Source organism: Lissotriton helveticus, chromosome 5_1 (genome assembly GCF_964261635.1).
Source record: "Lissotriton helveticus chromosome 5_1, aLisHel1.1, whole genome shotgun sequence".
In the NCBI taxonomy this organism is placed as follows: Eukaryota; Metazoa; Chordata; class Amphibia; order Caudata; family Salamandridae; genus Lissotriton; species Lissotriton helveticus.
In genome coordinates, this window is record NC_136065.1 from 1,642,660,149 (window position 1) to 1,642,677,416 (window position 17,268).

A 17,268-nucleotide genomic window follows, 5' to 3' on the forward strand; every position below is an offset into this window, starting at 1 on the left:
AGTAAATACCGTATCATTTTGAACAGGCCGGTAGGGTTGGGATTGAACCTTTCATTTGTTAAACATCTGAATGGTGTTAAAGTCGCTGCGTTAGGATACAAAAATGGTGATTGTTTGTGAAAGGGGATGTAACATAAAAGCCAGAGATGACATCTTTGGAACGGGGGAACAGGTATAAACAACATCAGTTATATAGAGCGTTATGTAAAAACAACAGTACCGTGCCCCATTTATAAAACCAAACAATGAATATGAATGAGGAAGCTACCTTTGTCAAACAGACTTTCATTAGTGTGTGCCTTCGCCTGTTCGCTGGCTGGAACTATTAAAAACACAATCTATCTCTGCAAAGAAAACAGTTGAGACGGATTTAAATATGAACTTGTAGATGTTTTAAAGGTGTCGGCCCTAGAACGAAACATCATCTACTTCACAATAAAATCATACATGTTTTAAAATAATACCTGGTCATAGTTGAAGTGAGTAAATTGAAAAATCTGGCCGGATTCTACTGAACATAGTGCCATTATCGGCAACTTACCCCCACCTGGGAAAATATTGCTGCAGGTTTATTCCATACAAAGTATGCAATATGGTGGGTTACCTTATGGGCGATCCAAGGCCCGGCAGCTGTACCAACCTATGCTGCCCCCGTCCGCCTGATGAGCCAGCTCTGTGGACATCCAGACAGTGCTACACCTTTGGTGATCCTCTTCCGGATCACGTGACACGTTGGTCTCTTATTACTCACGCCCTTTTCGGGGCAGAGCATAGCAGGGCAAACCCCACGTTGGTCAGGCACCCAACCGCCCGAAGGACTAACGGGGCGCCGTCGCGGTTTTCCAGTACCCTGCCCAGGCCCGGACTGGCCATAGCGGGCCCTGGGCAATCCCCCGGTGCGCCGGAAGGGTTGGGCCGGTTTTGAGCCCCTGGGGGCCGATTTTGTTACAGGGCAGTTTTTGCAGCATAGCTGCAAAATCGGCCCTGCAACAAAATCGCCCGAAAACCGGCCCCGCCAAAGAGCTCGGCAGCACCTCCAACACCCCCGGGGGGGCCGGCCGAGCACTTTGCCAGGGCCGGTTTTAGTTCCCAGTCCGGCCCTGACCCTGCCCTGAGGCTCCAGGTCTTTGGCTCTGGCACCCTTACTGTGTCGCGCAGAGGTACCCTGGCTGTACCCGTCTGCCGCAGAGGTACCCTTACTGTACCCGTCTGCTTCCAGATCGCCCTGTAACTCCGCCTGCAATGAAAAAAGAAAACATTACAACGTTCTACGTACATTGCCTGCCAACCCCATGCAGGGTAAGTGGTAGGGTGGGAGACTGCATGTCTGGCACAAAGAGGACACCAGAGAGGTGGGGGGAAGGTATAAGTACCCTCCCCCGACCCTTGTCCGCCGGAAGTGACGCGCCTAGCGCGCCGACGGCAAAGGGCTCCTTCCTGAGTCCATCCCTTGGCCAGTAGGGTGGCATTTGTGCCCAAATGCCACCAAAGGGCCACCCGTTCAAATGGCCATCTGCGGGGGCCGTGGACAGCCGCATTGGATGGAGGAGTGCAGCACTGTGACTAAGGGGGGGCTGCTGGTTGGCCTGTAAGCTGGCCTGGGCCACAGAGTAGATGGTGGGAGCACAGAGGATGATGGACAGCCACCATTGTACACAGAGGTGCAGAGTGCTCCATATACTTGGGGGACACCGCAAGTCCCCTTGGGGCCATTAAGAGACTGGAAGCAGCCCAGAGGGCTCGGGAGCCGATGCACTGCACAACTGCCACTATGTGAGCGCCCCCCCCAGGTAGAGGGGGAGACTCTGGGGACTGCTGGACAGGGACACAGTTTAGGTGGCCCTGCAACTATTAGCTATTGGACTCGAGGATGGAGTGTGTCCTGACTGCCGATTCTACTGAACATTAGAAGTGAGTGTCAGTGTGGGCATCTTGTTTCAAGAGAAAGTGATCCTATATTGTATACCATTCTATAAACAGTCGCAAAATATATTATTTATTGATGTGTTGACTCCGAACGCTATAACACACCATTTTTAAATGTTCTTTTTAAAAACATTTTAACTCAGGGCGTTGCTGCTCATCATACACGGTAATTGACAAGTACTGGAAATATTTTTTTTTTTTTAAAGAATCGTGCCATTATAATATGTTCTGGTGTATCTTAACTTATACGGAGTGAATGACAGTGTTTTAATAATGCTATTCTATACAATGTTGTAGATAAGACAGGAGTAAAACCCATAGACCAGGTCAGGACTGGGTAGGAAGTTACAACTATAACACAATGTCCTGAAAGGTAAAAGTCAGTAGACAGTTATACATAGCATGCACATAGCATTGCTGAAGTAGACAAGAAGGAGATTATTCATTATTTATTTTTTAAGTAAAAAGACAGTTCGTCATTTTTAGGGAATGGCATTCATTTCATGGTTGGAATAATACAGTTGGGAACAGCACTGCATTAAATGTATTGACAACCGCAAAAAAACTTGGTGCAACAACAAACGTGAATAAATAGTGCAAGTGGCGACGCAAGTGAAAGAAAAGAGAACAGCGTGGTCGGCGCACTTTGTGTGTGTGACGTGCAGATTATCTACAGTGACATGGTTTTACAGTTGATGCGGCTCTTGTGCTGGATGATACGCTGTTTGATCATTTGTGTCGTTTGTCCAATATAGATCAGGTCGCAAGGGCATCTGATGGCGTAGATTACATTATGTGATCTGCAATTCGTGTGTTTTTTAAGCTTGTAGGTTCGACCGTTGGCAACAAAATCTTTGGTGTTAGTGGTGAGACAGCAAACGCTGCAAGATTGGCATTTGTAATGTCCTACTATAGGGTCGAGGCCCCAAGCAGCTGTGATGGTGTTCCTGTCTTGTTGGGTTTGTGGCCAGGTTATGGCATGTACCAAATGGTTGGCTAGATTGCTACCTCGTTGGTATGAGAACAAAGGTTCATCTTTAAATTGTTCATGAGAGCGTAACAAAGACCTATTTCTTCTGATAATTTTGTTTATTTTGTTGCTATGGGGGTTGAATTTTGAGACAAACGGGATCCTTGACATTGGTTTCTTGGGTTGAGTGATTAAAAGATGTTCCCTGTGGCAATACCACGCTCTTTTCTTTGCTCTTGTGACCAACCGTTTGGGGTAGCCACGATGTATTATTTTCTCGGTCAATACGTCCGCTTCCCTGAAATAATCTTTTTTCCATTTACAGTTGCGGCGGATTCGGAGGAATTGTCCATAGGGTAGACCATCTCGTAATCCACGTGGGTGGTAGCTTGAATATAGCAACAACGTGTTCTTTTCAAGGATTGCGCAAGATTCCGAATTTACAAGGATGGCAAAAGGTAACCCTGAGCCCGCCCAAGTGCTCCCCCCTGTCCCGTCACCTTCCGCCCACCCACACCTCCTTCCCCGTCCTAACACTCCTTCCCTTTCTTCACAGCACCACTTCATTCAGACAACCAGTCCTGATGATGATCCGAAATGGTACGGATCGAAACGCCGTCGACCCAACAGCCTAAACAATAGGCGCACTTCTCCTTAGTGGCTCCAAACCTAACAAATTAATTGTGTCCTATGTGATATCACTATGTCACATGCGCCGCCCTTAGCCACTCACTGTAGATAATCTGCACGTCACACAAAGTGCGCCGACCACGCTGTTCTCTTTTCTTTCACTTGCGTCGCCACTTGCACTATTTATTCACGTTTGTTGTTGCACCAAGTTTTTTTTTGCGGTTGTCAATACATTTAATGCAGTGCTGTTCCCAACTGTATTATTCCAACCATGAAATGAATGCCATTCCCTAAAAATGACGAACTGTCTTTTTACTTAAAAAATAAATAATGAATAATCTCCTTCTTGTCTACTTCAGCAATGCTATGTGCATGCTATGTATAACTGTCTACTGACTTTTACCTTTCAGGACATTGTATTCTATACAATGAATATACTAGGCTGGGATTTTACACCACAAGAACGCGCTGGGCTGCATTTTGATCAGTGCATCCAGTAAACATTAAAAGTAAGAGTTCTTCATTCTTACACCAGTCCTGTCAACTGACCGTGTTCCCAAAATCATTCTTATTTTTCTATGCTGGCCTATGCACAGTCCCCGCTTCAAAGATGTTTCTGGTGCACTCACTGCCAGCTCGTTGACTGCTCCTCACAAAGGGATTGCAGAGTGCATAATGTATGTGCTTCTGTGGCTTGAAAGGTCAGTCTCCCTTGGTGGTGCGTGGTAACACAAATAAAACGCCACTGATCGCTGACATTAACTGATTTCTTGAAATAAGGTGTAATTTAGAAGGTCACGTGACATGAGTGCAGCACGATGTGGCATGCACACAAAAAAAGCTTGCTGGATGTAGCTGTTAATGTCTTTAAAATAAACACCGATTGAGCCGGCAAGGGGTCCATATGCAAGGGTGAGGATCTTAGCAGGGGTCCAAGAGATGTGTAAGAAAGTTTGCCAGGCGCTGATCTCCCCCTTTATCACTTAAAAATCCAGTTGAATTTATTAGTCCGATGAGAGATAATGCGTTTCTTTTTCATTTTGCAAGCCTTGCCCTCCGCCACATTCTTGTGATCTACGTTACAAGTCTCAGGTATTAAGTATCTGCCTGGCAGTGGTCGCTCTGATCTGAGCTAATCCCTGCATAAGACTGGCCGCTCGTGTTCAATTAATAAAGTAAGGAGAAGCTGATACAGCTGCGAGGTGATGAAACATGAAAGCATGCGCACCGACACCAAAAGCACACACGCTACCTCCTTGGAAGAACAAGCAGCCACAAAAGTGAAGCGACTGCCATTGAAAGGGGAAAAAAGCCAGGGCCAGCGCGAGCGCCATGTGTTTCCAATTAACGAGAACGCGAGACGTGGGCGCGATAATTGGAAACCGATGGCGCTGATGCTCGCTCTCGCAAGCCCTAGACCAGGAGAGAGAGAAGGCGGGACATGCACCTGCCTTTGGCCAATTGCGTGCTGTCTTTCTTTCTTAGAAAGACACACGCAAAGGCCTCGTGTGAGAAAAAAAAGCACACGCACAAGCGTGTGCTCCGAGTTAAAAGACCTTACTAGAAGCCTCACAGAGCAGCGCATGCGCGCTGGCTCAGGTGAGACCTAATGACGCAAAAGTGGTGCAAGGGACTTGTAAATAAACCCCTGTGTTTGTTAGAGGTCTCTATACCAGTGGCCGACACAAGCCATAATCTGGTCACTACTGCCTCCAAATATCCCAATGAGGTATCTGGACTCTTACATTTCGGGCATGCAGATGACCTACTCGGGTATATCCTGTTCAGCCTCACTTGTGCGGGAATGTGGTACCCTATATTATGACCCTGCTGTGCAGGCTCTTCTTTGAGGACGCAGTCCTCATGGACACCTCCCACTTCCTCTCCATGGTCAGGTTCCTACTCACTCCTGCTGCCTCTCCACTCCCACCCGTTCCCACACCCTTCAAATAATTACCTTTGTCAGGATACACGGGGGCATCACCAGAATCATTTGGGGTATATTTACAAGGGAATAGCGCCGCCAGAGTGGCACTTTTAGCGACGTTCTGGTGGCGCTATGCCTTTCTCCATATTTACAAAGCTGTGTTAAGCCACTTTTTGTGGCTTAACGCTGCCTTGTAAGTATGGCCTTTTACACGCATCACTTTGCGTGAAAGGGACATGCAATGGATGTTGCTGTGGGTGCTCCACCGCAACACCCATTGCTCTTTGATGCTGCCTCAGATTTACAAGGATGTGTAAATCCAAGGCAGCGCCAACAATTATCGCCATGCAAAATCAGGCGTTAGAATGGTGAAACGAGGAGAAATATTTTCGTTTCTCCTCGGTTTTGCACGAGAAAGAGCAAAATGTCATGAATGATTATTTATGTGCAGGAAGGTGTCCTTTCCTATACATAAACAATCATTAAATAATGATGATTTTCTACTTTTATGTGTGCTGCATTCTGCAGCACACATACAAGTAACAAATCACCATTATTGATTATTTATGTGCAGGAAGGAAAACTTTTCTGCAAATAAACAATCATTCCCTGCAACACAGGCACCCTTGGACTATGGTGCAAAGGTGCTTGCGTTCGCGATAAGCAGCACATTTTAGCGCCTGCGCTAGGCGAAACACAGGGGTGCACTGTGTTGTTGTAAATACTGTGCATCCCTGCGTTTTGGAAATGTCAGAGCGCTGTTCTGCCAAATTTGTTGCAGCGCCGCACTCTGACAATTCCTTGTAAATATGCCCGGTTATTCCTTTTCGCACTGTGCAGCCGGGCTCCCCATGCCCACAGTGGAGCACATCTATCTTGTTTACAAGCAGGAGTTGGGCACACTATAGGATTCTGCCTGTACCCCGCTGCCTAGATAGATCAGGCTGCCACTTGCCGTGTGTGCTGTTTTCAGGTTTCTCATCTGAGTGCCCCTCTGACTCTGGGAAAAAGACCATGAAAAGATAGGGGAAAGCCTGTAGTCCTGAATCTCAGCAGGGACACAACATGAAGGATCTTGGCTTGGACTCCTCACGACACATTGACCCATAGATCCATTTCCCCAGTCTTCTTGAAGAGTCCTCCAAAGACAACTCTTCTTAGCACAAGTTATAATTACCCAAGGCATAAATTTAAGCACATTTTTTATTTTTTTAAAAGTTTTATTTATATTGTCCCACAACAAAAACCAAAACAAAAGCAAACAAGCATGGTAGTGTTAGTCGAATCACATACATACATTACAATTGATGCATTATGCAGTTTTTGACGTCCTAGTGTACGAAAGAGAAACCACATCTGACGTCTCGCCCAACCTTCCCTGCACCTTGACTAGTCCCTTCACATCTCCTCTAGGGGCTTCCCTCTGGTAGGTCAAGATCTGTCTGCGAGCCCACAGAGGTTAATGTAGTTTCACAAGTATGACTTGTATGGTTGTCATATGTCTAAAGGCCGTGACCTCGGGGGTTGCAGCTGTGCATACACCTCACTGTTCGTATTACAATATGACATGCTAAACAACCAATCCTTCACCTTTGGCAAGTACTGGCTTCCCCATTTCAACGCTACTTCTCTTTTTGCTAGCAGCAGCGCTAGTGCACAGAAGCGGCATACAGATCTTGGGAGGGTCTTTACATATCCCAATAAAGCCATTAATGGTGAGGGTGGGATGGGGATTTCTACCATTCGTGATGAATCGTCAAACACCTCTACCTAGAATCTAGCTATCCCCCCACATGTCAAAGTCATGTGTGCCAAATCAGCCATCTGGGAGTTTCACTTAGGGCAGGTGTGTGTGCGTGCCGAGTCCATGCGGTGCACTCTGGCTGATGTAATACATGGCCGCCTAATGTACTTAAAATGCAATACTTTATGTTTGTGATTGAAGGAGACTTTGCACGTTTGTTCGCAGCTGTAACCCCAAATGTAGTCGGTTATAGGTTGTCCTAAGTCTGTTTCCCACGCCGAACGTGTCTTGTCGTCCTTGGGTGGGAGTAGTGCAATTGAAGATTAGTACATTTGGGACATTAAGTGTCACCCTTCAGTGTCCTTAATAAGTAACGTCAGTGGTGGGAACAGGCCCGGCTCCAGGAATTTTTATTTGGGTGGGCCGCTGCGGGCTTAATTTGTCGCATATATGTCTAGGCAGGCCTGCTTCAGGGCCCTCCTTGATCTCTTCTTAGTCGTACAAAGCCCAGTAAAACTCACTCTTTTCCAAATCTCTATTTAATGTTATCACTCTCAAAACGTGTTTTTCCCATGTAATGTTCCTTTGATGGTAAGAGGAGGTTTCTGAGGTGGAAGTATCAGGCAAGTAACATTTCTTGGGCTTATACTCTGTGCAAGCTTTCAGGCAGAATCCCTCTTCATTACTACCTGCACCTGACCACGGACTCCGCAACGCACTCCCTTACAGGCTTGATTATCCATTACTCCTCTCCAGTGCGCCTATCTCACAGATGACCTTGGGCCCCAGCCCCATATCAGGTACCATCAGGCTCCACTTTCATTATTCCCGGTAAAAACATTAGTAAAATCACCTTCTTAAAACATTGAATATGGCAGTAAATATAATTAGCACACACTTCAAGGTATGTTCCGCAGTAGTCCTTATGGCCCGACTGCTAATTAAATAAACAAAAACAGAAAGGCCATGACAGCGCCGGCTTCAGCGCTGATGCGTAAGTCTTTTTTGGTGCATTGCCAATAACCTCTTTCTCCATAAATACCTTTACTACCACCTTCCAACAGTGCTCCTCATCCCTCCATGGCCTCCCTATTGACTTCTTCCTCGGATTCCCTCACTGCCACCCTCCACCAGTGCCCCTCATCTCTCTGGAGCCCCTCCCCCTCATGACCTCCTCCTCAGACTCCCTCACTACCACCCTCCATCAGTGCCCGTCATCTCTCCCTAGCTCCTCCCTCCACGTCATGACCTCTTCCTCGGATTCCCTCACTGCCACCCTCCAACAGTGCCCCTCATCGCTCCATTGCCCCTCCCACTACCTCCTCTTCAGATTCCCTCACTGCCACCCTCCAGCAGCGCCCCTCATCTTTACGTAGCCCCTCTCTCATATGCATTTCATTTGTTGTATAGCGCTACTCATTTCAGTGTAGTGTATGTCAGTACTTTACACCACGCACACATTATACAGAGACAATCAATCATGAAAGTATGTAAATCTGTCTACAGGGAATGTCACAAAAGCCAATGAGGATTACAAGGTGTAGGAATCACATGTCATCCATACTGGTGGGCAGTATATTTTAAGAGGGTTTGGTCTGGGAAAACACAACCTTAGGATTTAAAGAGTTTTCCATGGGGGTCAGATTTACTGATAAAAATGTGTATCTGTCCAAACATACTCATTTTACCAACATTAGAATAATGAAAGACTGGGGAAGTTCTAACTATATCACAAAACAAAAAAAGCGAAGTCCTAACTATACCATTCATGTTTGTATGCAGCTCTTTGGTGACAGTTCATAGGTCACCGTCCTATGATAGGATTGTAACTTCTGAACTGCAAGTAACACAAGGATCTCTGTGACAAAGGCAATAACCCACTGAGCTATCCAAATAAAAAATATAGTTCATCTGCATTTAAAAACTACTAACAGAAAAATGATTGCTCTCCAGCAGGATCATTAATCACCAGCATTATCTGGGCATTTTTTATTGTCTTATTGTTGTCCTGCATTAGCCATGATAATGATAAAAACTGTTTAAATGGAGCACACACGAAGTATGTGTCCTGCTGGGCCTGCGTAGATTTAAAAAAGAAAATAATGTAGTAACACATTCTCTTACCTACTCCAGTAGTCAAACTTTGTGTCACAGCCTGATGTGATAAGCCACTGCAGGGGTTTGGAAAGGTGAATAGAAATAAACAAACTTCTTTTCTCCTGCGCTGCATAGAAAAAGAAATATAAACGCAGCAGGACAGGAGGCAAAGGTTACTCATGTCAAAGAAAGGATTTGTTGCCTTTCGCCGTGCAGAGATGAAAGGATGAAAAAATAAATAACGCCTCGTTAATATGTAAATGGTCTTTAATGCCCTGTGAAGTACTCGGGTGCGCGATCATCTCAAAAACTGTCTCGGGAAGCTGTCTGAACCGGGCGCACAGACACACAGACAGCCCTTTGAACACAATGCCGTTGCGCGCCTGCCTCAAGCCCTCACTGCGAGGGCCAAGGCTCCTGCTTGGGTGGGCCAGGCTCATATTTGGGTGGGCCTGGCCCACCCGGCCCACCCGCTAGAACCGGGCCTGGGTGGGAAGTCCGGGGGCTCTATAGGATAACTACGTAACTGTGATCTAAAGGCTCTTTGCAATCTGCAAAGCGTGAATTGATCCATGAAGGTGCCATCTCTAAAGCGAATATCTTCTGTCCTAGAGTATATATGGCCGTCCGGGAACATATCACCAAATGCAGCCAAATTATATTTAGACAAAGTGCGCTCTACCGCTCTCTTCTGGGGAGGCTCCCAGATAGTAGGAGCGAGGAAGAATAAAGAAGCTGCATCCCGGTTGTACGGGTCAATTGCTTCCAGGCCCAGCTAGTCGTTGACAGCGTTTGAAGATCTTGTGGGTCCCTAGCTAGACCCACTGGCAGCAGAGCAGACAATGGAGTAGGGTAAGAAATGTCAGCTTCTGGGCGAAGATAAGTATACGAGAGTCAGCTTGTAACCATTGTCTAGAGAAACTGCATTGGGTGACCAAATAGTAAATTTGGAAATTGGGGATACCAAACCCACCCCTTTCATAAGGTTGTGTCATAACTTCCCATCTGACCGTGGGCTGTTTCCCCTCATACCAACCGTATTAAGTGCGTTCGAAGAGTGGCGAAAAAATTCTTATTTAAGGATATTGGAATGTTTTGAAATACATATTAAAATTGCGCTAGAACCACCAGTTTAATTAGGGCGATTCTCCCCGCCATTGTCAGAGGTAATTTCAGCCATCTCTCTATCCTGTCCGTCAAGGTTTCCATCGCGGGCCATAATTAAGTTGAAGAATTTCATTTAGAGCAAATTTAGCTGAACCAGCCAACAGCCCAGGTTCTATGACAGTTAAAGCTCCAAATTCTCTGGGAGTGAGAGGCAGGGAGACTTTCTTAGGTTTGTGTCTTAGGAAGCCAATATCGAATTCACAGTCAGTGGCTCTCATGTTTAGACCAGCTCTGCACGAAGTACACTGTCCAAACTGTCCCATTAGCCAATACTCAGGACAACAGCAAGGGTAACTAAGACTGGGAAAAATCTAAATGATCCCGTTGGTTTGTTACCTGCTAAATCAGACCATAATGCAGAGTGTAATAGGCAATTCAGCTGAGAGATTTTAAAGCTCGATTTTGCAGCTCACTCTAAAAAGTCTATAACCCCTACACTTTTTTGTATTACGTTATATATATTTAATTTGAAAACTATGAAATTTATATGCAATTCACTTTGAATAAATGTTGCATTTCTAAAGAGCACTGCCACTCGTAATTAGCGCTATGCTATGGAACACTGTGAACCCTAATGGAAACCTAGATGGATCAATATAAATAAGGGCGTGGCAGAGTGCATCTGAGCAAGGTCTTTAAATATTATTTTAATTTTTCTTCTGCATCAATGAAACAGAGATAGGTTGGCAGTTGGTTCCAGGCTTTGGTGCCTAACACCGTGAAGGACTTTCCACCTCGAGTTTTTAGTCTAAAGGGAGGAGGCCTCAGCAGATTTGCATTTGAGGATCTCAGGGTTCTCTGGGTCTTATAATGACCTTTACTGAAAGAGGGGGATGCGTGCGCGCACACACACACACACACACACACACACACACGCACACAAGCACACACACACGCACCTTGCATGTGAGGGCGATATCCAAAGAAAAAAACATAAACATTCAAACAGCAAGGTATTTAAGCAACTATGGACGTGAAAGGTCATAAAAGGGCTTAAAGCAGTAAACCACTTTTAGTTTAGAGATTCAAATGATATTGGGGAAGATTACTACACAGTATGAGCTAGAACACCCATCCATTGCCTCTTACGGGTTTGATGGTGCTGTGGCGGGACCGCTCAGCCGCCGCACCTCCAAACCCGCATGAAAACTGTCCGCCCTATAATTACTTTTTTAGTCATTAGCGGACGATTCCTATGGCGTTCCCATGGCGGTACCTATAAAATAGGCACCGCCATGGGAACTTCAAAAACAGTTCCAGCACGGCATGGACTGAAAAGTTCACAATGTGCTGGAACATCTGTGCTTGCACACAGGGGGACACATATGTCGGCGCCGGGACACCCCTTTGCTGGGGCAGCTGCGCACTTTATAAAACTACCTAACAATAACAATAACAACATAACATATGTGCCCTCCTGTGTGCATCCATGGGCATGAGGCACAAGGGGGCCCTTTAGGGACCCCTTGGTTTCCTTTTCGTCAGGGTTTTCATGGAGAAGGAACCGAAATAAAAACCCTGGCAGAGAGGAAACGCCTTATATGCTTGGCGGGATCACGGCAGTTCCACCAAGCATATAGATGCATCAGGACCACCACACCACTGCCTGGGAATGGCGGTCTCAGCAGACCCAGGGCGGCACCACCACTATGGTCGTAATGTGGTGGTGGCAAGACCAACACCGGCACCACACCATGAGTCTGGTGGTCCGAGGCTTGCCAGACTCGTAATTGGCCCCTTAGCATCGTCAGACATCACTTAGTATAACAAATGCCTGAAACCTACGTTTTCCACCAACAACTTGTACCTGAATGACTTGTCAACCTGGTATATGGTTCTTTCTTCCTTTCTTCCTTGGCTATCCTCTACTCTGCAGCTTCCACTGGTTGCATTAGTGTGTTGCAAAAACAATGCCTATAAATAAAAAGAATAATCTATTATTAATTAACAGGTTTCCTCAGGACTGTATACATACCCTAAGAATGACAAATGCTGGTTCCAATGTATGGGCAAGATGATGTGGGTTCTAAAGAGTAAATCAAGGTTATGTGGGGAAGCATTACAGATTTCTTGATAATTTTTCAAAGTATTTGTTCTAGTAGCAACTAAGCTATGTTATGCTATACCTATTATCATCATGAGTTGTATCACCCTATAGAACATAGTAAACCCTTAAGTAATTGTCCTTCCTAAAACCAAAGGTAGAGGTGCTCTTAATAGTGAATTCACTATTTAGCGCATTGAGCCATCAGTGAAAGGTCTCAGGATCTGAAAACGCAAGGTCACTCAGATCATGAAGAAGGATCAGCAGATGTCAATGAAAGTGAGGGAAAGTGGAGCAGAGCGTAGGTCCCTAAATAATTAACCAAGGACCATCAAGGCTACATGTAATGCGACCTAGGTGGGTACCATGACTTTCAGCAGTTCAAGTGTGACTCTGTAATTCTTCTGATAGTAATGTTACTAGACCTATGAGTGGACCATACCCCATTTTGTGGAGTATTTGTGCTAGTCTGTTGCATCCGAGAAGAGACAACTTGTAATTCTTAACTTTCCATGTTTATCCACATTGGGGAGTGTATTATTATCAGTGTTTTCAAGACTCCATAACAGAGTATCAGTATATGATTATACTATTGAGTCATGCCGATGGGTTTAATACCTCTGTGTATATGCTTGTTGCAGACTGAGAGAGTTAAGGGGCAGTATGGACACAGCAAAAAGTAGTGAATGGGTGACAACCCTATTTAAACCTCCTACTCTACAGTGTAAGAGGTTTGTAAATCACTTCAAAAGTCCTGAATCCAGCAAGTGTGGCACTACTTAGGAATTTCCCTAGTGAGAAGATAATTCCCTACACCGATCTTGTGCATGGTACATTTACTGTGTTGCGAATCCTGAAATGAAATGAGGCTGAGCCGGAAAGATCAATATTGGCTTTTACTGGAGTTAGTTTCGTTCTTGCTGCCGGCAACCTATTATTGGTACTTATTGGAGTGAATAGGCGATAGGATCACTGGTCAGCATATGGTTTGTTAGGTTTATGAAGCAGAGTGATGAGTGGCCAAAGACTGGATACAGAAAGTTAAGGCTTTAAAAAACATTTCCACAAGTTTGGTAACCAATGCATCATTATAGTCTTTATCAAATTCAGCGAGACTTTGCGGAAAGCTGATTTCATTTACTGGTCACGTTTCTTATGGGAATTTACTCTTGGTGATGAGAACTTCGGTATATTATTTGTTTTGGATGGCCACATGGGTTGATGGTGCATGCATATGTACAAAGAGTTTCAAAGGCAGTTAATATTCCTCCTCCTATTTCCTCTCTTCTTTCATGCAGGTTCTTTCGTTGGGGAAAAGTTCTCATAATTAAACACCATCAAGGCAAAGCTTGAATGGGATTTTGAAATAAGAACACCCAGCTGTATTGCATTGGCAGACTGCACTTAAAAGCATCCACTTCAAAAAGAAGCCTTGCAGAACTTCAATTAATCAATACATACAGAACTACAAGCTACATCGCATCTGTTCTGACATTTAAAGCATGAATTCTTTTAACGTGACCTCCTGTGACTTGGATTTTGCCACTGCTGATGTTTTTCTAACCATCCTGTACTCTTTGGTTTTGGCAATCGGACTTCCACTCAACTGCCTTGCGTTGTGGGTCCTCATCTCAGGGTTCCGAAGGAAAATAGTGCTCTTTGTATACATGACCAACATGGCTCTGGCGGAACTCCTGCAACTCATCACACTGCCATTTTGGATTTACTACTTCCAACATAGTCGCGTCTGGGATATGGGCTCAGCAGCCTGTGCTTCTGTGGGCCTGGGCTTTGTCACCAACCTCTATACCAAGCAAGGCTTCCTTTGCCTCATAGCCTTGGAAAGGTACATTGGGGTGGTCCACATGATGAGGTACCGCAGCTGGAACACTCTGCTGAGAGCTGCTCAAATCAGTGTTTGTGCCTGGGTGTTAGTAGCTCTGTTGTGCGCCCTTGGGTACATCATCTTGAGGAATGACCCTGTTCACAAGAACTCCACATTGTGCTATGAGGGCTATCCCACTGGAAAGAACTATACAATCTTTAAATTATCCACAGTGTGGCTTTCTTTTGTTGTTCCATCACTCCTAATGGTGTTTTTTTTTACAGCAGCATCCTTCTGAAGCTGAGAAAGGTGGAGTCTATTCCACCGGAGGAGAAAAAAAGGATCTTTGTTTTGACAATCTTAACTGTTGTGACATTTTTCTTGATCATGGGGCCCTACCAGGTCACCAGCTTCTACAAGCACCTAATGGAAATCATCAATATCAACAACCAAGCAGAGCTCTGCAGGCTCGAGGCATCTATATTACTGTATATCCAGATCACCCTCGGCTTAACGACCCTGGGGAACATTGTGAACCCACTGGTATATGTCCTGCTCAGCAAAGATGCGACTGTAGATGCTTACAAACACCTTCGACTGGCTGCCAGTCTGTTTCTGTATTGGAAGGAGAGGTGAAGGACTATCATAAAACGAAGACTCTTCACATACTGCACTTGTTATTATTACTTTAAAAAAAAAATCTGTAGTTTCTTTTATGTTCTAATGAACTGAAGTCATTTTCTACCTGCTAAAGGATTCATCGTTTTTTGTATTTAGAATTGGGTGTTTGTGTCCTAAGAGAAAGTATGCATTATTTCTGCTTCTGTTCATTGTACATTTTGTGGTAATGCTAAAGAGCAAAATCATAAATCTCTGCAATGGGCTGGATTGAGGGCCCGGGTTAGGCAATTTAGATTAAAAGTAGTCTGGCTCTCCATGGCAGTACAACGGGGTGTGTTGTGGTATATGTGTACCACAAAGCACCCTGGTATAGTTTCAGTGATTCTAGGTGTTATCATTCCACAAATGTAATCTAACATGAATTATACATACGAGTTTAATTGTAGTAGAAATCACCGGAAAGGGTAACTAACATTAAATTGTAAAAAAAAAAAAAACTATATGAAAAAGGATCAGAATAAAAATCAAAAAAATATTACATTTGCCTTTTTAATAAAAAAATGACAAGAATAAATTACTAATAAAAACCACAATGTAAGATTTAAAAAGAAAATGTAATTGACATGTGTTGAACAATCTAAACTGTCAATTAGACAGCTGACTAAACAGTTGTCACAGCTAATGGAAGAAAAAATGGATCAGGTTGTGCCAAGTAAAGAAATCAGGTGACAGTAATGTATATCACTATATCAAAGAAAGTCAAAGAAAATATTTGAAAATATTCAATAGGCTATCAAATATATTTATACTTGTGTAAATAAAATTTTAAATGCATAGATGTAATTTTACACAAAGAAGAATGTTAACTTCTTTATGCAAAAAACATAATTGTGAGAAAATGATAACATTGCAAAACTATTGTGGGAATGCTAAATGTACTTCAAACAGAACTGAAGAGGATAAGTAACAACACAAGGTACGGGAATTTAGCATACCACTATCCTGAACATAGGCAAAAACTGGAATAAAAAGAAAAATAAGTATGATAAAAAAGAAGGGCAACTGGAACTCACAGTGGTATTGTTTTGAGAGTGCTGTGTCAGCATACTTGTTTGTAGAATAACTGCCAAACAACTTTGCGAAACTTCAAAAATAAAAATATGGTACAGAGAAGAATTATTTAATATTATGTAATAACCACAATGGTGAAAATTCAATTTTCCTTTTGTCACAGAGAAAACAATTGTATGTTTAACATCCAGGAAAGCTACAACACTTTAAAATGTTATGGTTGTCCTTATGCTAAATTAACATTGCATTTCACTACATTCAGAAGGAATTATTTCCATTTACTCACAGCTGTTCAATACAGAATATTAACTCTTTAAAATACCTTTTGAGGAAAAGCAAAGCAAACATTAGCCGAGTATATGTCCAGAAATCTGCCTCATGGATTACGATCAGCTGCCATTGAAGCAGTTAAGAAACATATTTTCTGAAATGTATATTGAGCGATGATTCAACATTTTGCACCATGATTTTGGAATTATAAACACAATTATATTTTATTCAAAAACTAAGCACAACAAGCAGCTCTAAGTAAAATATTACAACTAACTTTGAAACGAACTCCTTGACTTAAAATATTTAGAGAAGAGTCAGTTCAGACCAATTGTGGCTGTTGATTGAAATGATTGGTGGCCCAAATGCCTCCTAGACATGTCATTTCTAAAAAGCAGTACTAGAATAGCAGCTTCAATAAAATACAAGGCTGGACCAAACCTTCCATTGCTTATTTGATATCACGGTCCAAATTTGAGACTTTTGCATGTCTATACATTTATGAATGGAAATTTCAAGTGTAGAACAATTACAGACAAATGCCAGTCAAGCAATGTAAAAACAGTTAGTACTAAGTGAATCGATATAGCAAATAAACAAACAGAAACACTCCAAGCACATGCCGATAGAATGAAAATATATGAAGAATCAATTAGTATTCTTTTCTTAAAAAGGAATCTTAAGTTAAATTCCAAATGTAAACAAACAGTGCCCCTCAACTTAAAAAGCAGCATTCCAGTAAATCAGATTTCTCCCACTCATTATATACATAGATTAAAAAAGATAGACCACAAAATGAAAAGTCCACCCAACCCAAAAAAATTCTCACTCACACCATTGATAACCCCTCATAAGTACCACACTTCTGTTCATAACTCTCACTTATTCCTTAGTTCCCTCATTTCCTATGTACTCTCAAAACTCTATACTAAGATAAACTCCACCCACAAAGTGACTTTAGTAGAAAACAATGGGA

The 17,268-nt window shown here is 43.6% G+C and overlaps 1 long non-coding RNA gene across 1 annotated transcript in view; it reads left to right on the plus strand.

Moving 5' to 3' along the window:
* LOC144753750 (uncharacterized) overlaps positions 1-16,119 on the plus strand; it is a 140,573-nt gene extending 124,454 nt beyond the window's left edge. The window contains exon 2 of the long non-coding RNA XR_013594508.1: positions 13,804-16,119. This is a non-coding gene — a long non-coding RNA (uncharacterized LOC144753750). The remainder of the gene's footprint in view (positions 1-13,803) is intronic.
* The last annotated feature ends 1,149 nt before the right edge of the window (positions 16,120-17,268 follow it).